The sequence below is a fragment of the Chionomys nivalis genome, chromosome 4 (genome assembly GCF_950005125.1).
Source record: "Chionomys nivalis chromosome 4, mChiNiv1.1, whole genome shotgun sequence".
Lineage (NCBI taxonomy): Eukaryota > Metazoa > Chordata > Mammalia > Rodentia > Cricetidae > Chionomys > Chionomys nivalis.
In genome coordinates, this window is record NC_080089.1 from 77,152,283 (window position 1) to 77,157,593 (window position 5,311).

The window sequence follows — 5,311 nt, forward strand, 5'->3', positions numbered from 1 at the left end:
ATACGGTGAACAACTGTTCTGTTTGGTTTGGTGTTTGTTTTAAGCTTGTTGGTTGTGGATGACAGTCTCAGAGCGTCATGAAACCAGAGGTCCTTATGAAGAAGTGATCGGCAGACAGACATACTCAGGACACTGGAATACGTGAGGCATGATTGGTGTCTGTAAGAAGAGCAGGATGGTGACCGAGGAAGGGAGACTGCAGACATGGGAGCAGAGGATCACTTCCATACCTACACTGGTTTCTGGGAACTAGGGATTGGAAATAGGGCAATCAATACTGGAATAGCAGTGCTGTCTAGTAAGCCCTGTGCATTAGTCAGAGCAAAAAAGATATCTGGGATAGTTTTGAAACCCTTTTAAGGAAAGAACCTTGGACATCAGGCAGCCCTCAACCAGAGTCACTGAAACTCAGGTTTTGCTTTGTCGAGACAATTCCAGAGACCAGTGGGATCAACCCAAAGCCAATGCAATACTTCCTTATTCAAACTGAATGAAAGCTTCCTCGGCTTTGATGTACCTTCTTTAGCTATTGGGAAATATTCTGTTCCCAAGTCATACACTGCAGCTGGACCCCATGCAGGGCACATTGAATGGGACTAGAGGAGCTGGTGATATCCCCAGAGCAGCTGTGATTTCTGGTGGGCTCTTTGGTCTGGAGAGATTTTCTGCCAGTGGTTTGGGAAAATGTGACTACCAACTCCAAACTTCTAAGACAGCCAGTCTATTCTTTAAAATTACATTTATGTGTGTGTGTGTGTGTGTGTGTGTGTGAGAGAGAGAGAGAGAGAGAGAGAGAGAGAACATGCATATAACACAGAGTTACATGTGGAGGTCAAAAACAACCTTTGGGAGTCACCCTGAGGAATAGGGATTGAACTCTGGTGGTCAGGCTTGTCCAAGGACTTCCACCTGCCGAGTGATCCTACCAGCCCCTCTCCTGTCATTTTCTGATGCCTATCATGCCTTGTAACTTAATGATTTCCTTCCATTCCTTTGGGGCCACCACCGAGCATAACTGCATGAATATCACACCCTGCTCCACTCATTCCTCATCCTTTCTTCCGCTGATGAGCTGATCAATATGACAGCCAGGCCCTCTGCAGTCAAATGCTCTACGACTGAGCTATACCCCCCAGCGAGGCCCCTCTGCAGACCCCACCCCAGGACACGTGAACATGAGCCCTACCCCCAGAGTGGTTTTCTGTAGTCATCAGCTTTGCGTAACTGTAACGTGTACCCAAAGCAGTTAATTTACTAAATTCATATTCCTTTCCTCATCTTGTCAAATACTATACTTCCGACTGTCCGTAAGCCGGGGACCACCTGAGCTTCTTCATTCTTCCTCTGTGGTTATTTTGGGCTCCACTGCCTATGTGTTGGGTGGAGCCTCATCCAAACCTGCAGAAGTTATGGATTTCTGAGGAAAAGCGAATCTCAGAAAAGTCAACAGCATGAGGGAGCCTTTGAGGCTCTACTTCCCCTTCTCCATAGTTAGGGTCTGAGTTTTGGATAAAGAGTAGGGTACTGAGCCTGCATGACCGCAGGAACAGAGGTTTGGAATTCAGAACACCCTCAGTCATGCTCGAAAGGCACTGGGGCAGCAATTCTGCTATCACCACTGGTCCCTGTCTTGGCTAGGCTTTCTATTGCTTCGGTGAAACACCACGGGCAAAGGCTGGGGAGGAAAGGGTTTCTTGGGCTTATGATTCCACATTGCTATTCATCACGGAAGGAAGCCAGGACAGGACTCTCAAACATGGCCGAAAGCCGGAGGCAGGAGCTGATTCAGAGGCCACAGAGAAGTGCTGCTTACTGGCTTGCTCCTTATGGCTTGCTCAGCCTGTTCCTTTGAACCCAGGACCAACAGCTCAGGGATGGAGCCACCAACAATAGGCTAGGTCCTCCCTAATCAATTGTTAATTAAGAAAATGCCCTACAGCTAGATCTTATGGAAGAATTTTCTTTTTTTTAAAGACTCACTTTTAAGGGTTATATGTTTATTTTTTTTATCACACATACAATGTTCTGTCTGCACATATGCCTGCAAAACAGAAGAGGGCACAGATCTCATTACAGATGATTGTGAGCCACCATGTGGTTGCTGGAAATTGAACTCAAGAGACCTCTCTAGAGGAGTCAGTGCTCTTAACCCCTCCAGGCTTGGAGACATTTTCTTAACTGAGGCTCCTTCCTCTCCAAAGACTCCAGCTTGTGTCAAGTTTACATAAACCAGGCAGCACAGGCCCTCAAATGAATAGATCCAGATAACCTGGGTCAGATGTAAAATTCTGGTCTCCTCTTCCTGCGATATATTGAATGTCTGGTAGATAAGAATTGCACACAGAGTGCCATCCTAAGTGGGCTGTATCCAGAGGATCTGCCTAGAATTAGGCAAAGAAATCCAACCCCTGTTTTTCCCTCTGCTTTCAGTAATCCACACACTATCTGAGATAGCTGGGGATACTATTTCCTGGGCTCTTATGGTACGAGGCTCCCCAGTCAGGTCTGGCCACTTCCACAGGGACCAGGGATGAATGGGGTAGAGAAACCTGAGTATTTATAAAGGGACCACACCCTCTGTGTGGCCTTCCAAGGCTTTCTCCAGTACAGCTTATCTCATGCTGATAAACTGCTTTCTCTCCACGCCAAGGCCAGGCTAGGGCCTGCAGCAAGTGTAAAGAGTGTCAGGGTAATTGCCTTGGTCTTTTTCTCTTACGGCTTACGACAAGTGACTATCCAGTGACAGGGAGGTTTGGAAGGATGTACAATGGGACTCCTACGTGGCAACCATTCCGATGTCGTGAGTGCCATGAAACTTACCTTGGGAACCTCCCATTTGAAATGATATCCAGCTGGAAGCCTCATTGAAAACCCCCTCAATTTCTTTCCCCAAATACCCATGGAAGTAATTGAGATACATGGGGGCCACCATGAATCTCAATGGAAAATAAAACTATCAATGAAATAGTAGGTTAAAAAAGAGTTCACAGTTAAAGGAAGAGTTGCATGAAGCTAAAACAAAACTATTTCAGTTGGAAGTTTACCAGGTAATTATGTAAGTCTCTCTTGCTGGTGCTGGCACCGGAACAAGGAAGGACCTTGTGTGTACTTGGGCAAGTGTTCTACAACTGATCTAAGCACACGGCACCACAAGCATCATTTTTTTTTTATCATTAGTCATTTCAAAAAATATTTTGTTCATTTTGAAAGACTTAGACATTTCACTCTCCCCACCCTCAAAAAATGGGACATTTTCGTTTCAACCACGGGTCCAAAGTAGAGGCTGGTAGAGGTCAGTACAGATCAGAGCCTTCTCAACCACATTCATACACAGTGAAAACTCCATGGGAACAATATGAAGAAGAGTCACACACGATACATTTTCTGTTCTCATTCCAACAAGTGACGTAGGAATGGTGTGCTTCCTACCATGAATAAACAGGGCCAGGGCAGGGAGGCCATTAGCGAACTGGGCCTTGCTCTTAACTTTGCCATCTCCCTAGTGCCTTGTCCGTGTGTTGTTGGATGTATGGCCTTCCACTGGAGAGTGGTTGTCTTAATTTCCTATTGCTGTCATAAAACACCATGACCAAGGCAACTTATAAAGAAGGTGTTTAATTTGGGGCTCCCAGCTTCAGAGGGTTAGAGTTCACGGTGGGGAATGTGGTAGCAGGCAAGCAGGTAGGACTGGGGCAGTAGCTGGCGGCTCACTTCTTGAGACCCAACACCAAGGCAGAGAAAGAGATAGTGGAAATGGCATGAAGTTTTTGAAACCTTGAGCTCGACTCTCAGTGACACACCTCCTACAACAAGATGACACTTCCTAATCCTCCCCTCCCCCCCCCCCCCAAACAGTTTCACTAACTAGACACTAAGTAGTCAAACATGAGCCTATGAGGGTCATTCTCATTCAAATCAACAGAGTGGTCAACTTGCCAGGGGTTACACTTTTGGAGATAGTTGATTCTCCCTCTCCCGGTAGCTGTTAATAGCCAGTAGCGACTCAGTTAGGTGTGCGACTTTGCACCCACCTCACGTCTCCATGCTGGGATTCTGATGGGGCTTGAGTTTGTGCAGGGTCTGTGCATGCTGCTACAACCATTGTGAGTTCATATGTACAACTACCCTGCTGTGTCCCAGAAACACTGTTTCCTTCTAATCATCCACTGCCTCTCGCTGTTACAGCCCCTCACTTCTGCACTGACCCCTGAGCTTTGTGTGTGCGGTTTAGCGAGCGTCTGTGGTGGCGGGGGGTACAAGATAGAGGTTCCATTTAGGCCCGAGCACTCTGTGGCCTCTTATTCTTTGCGCCTTCACTAGTTGTAGGTCAATGCATTAATCACTGCCAACCGCAAATGGAATCTCCTCCAATGAGGGTTGAGAGATGAATCTAAGGGTTTAAGTCATCAGGAATCAGTTTATTACTATGTCTATTTAGCAGCATCAGAACAGTGGGTTTCCCCTTAGGGCCTAAGTCCTTTCTAACCCCCAGTTCTTGGCCCGGTAATGGTGCCAGGTATGGGTTTCATCTTGTGGAACGGGACTTAAATCCGATCACACACTAGGTTGATTACTCCCACGGTGCTCTCCCACTATTGCATCAGTGACTTGTCTTGCCAGACGAGTCATTGCTGAGATTTTGGGAGTGAATGGAGGTCAAAAGCACTTATGGAACACCTTTCTGAAATCCCAACAAGAAGAGCATGTAGCATATAGCAAGCTTACGGGCTTCTAAAAATGTTTTCACATCAGATTACCAAATAAATTTGAGAACAATCTATTGAAAGGGAGTTTCAGGCAAATGGCTAATAAGACAGGAGAAATGTGATTATTAAATGTAAAATTTTCAAGAAGAAAATGTACTTGGTTTATTAACCCAGCATCATAGGCGCATTCTTTTGTGTGGTGGTTCAGATTGTCAGTTTGACAGGGTCAAGTGACAAGCCTCTGGAATTATGCTAATTAATTAATTCCTCGGGATAAATATGGAACAGTATTTAGACAACAGCACACAGAATGGATAGGGCTCCAGACCAGGGTAGAGGAGCCCTGACTTTAAACCAGGAGGAGGAACCCGATACCTGGTCAAGTTTCCTTTTTTTCCTCTGAACTTCAGTGCCCTCATCTACTAAGGAGACTGTTAGCTCTTTCCTAAATTGCTGGCAGAAGGGAGAGTCACTCTTAGATACCACAGTGCATAATGGAATGGGTGTGACCACAGCATTTAGTCTAATCTCTTACTCTTATTTGTGTTGTCCCAGCAAAACCTATACCACCTTTGTCCCTGACTCGGCCTGGCCAGTGGAAGCTC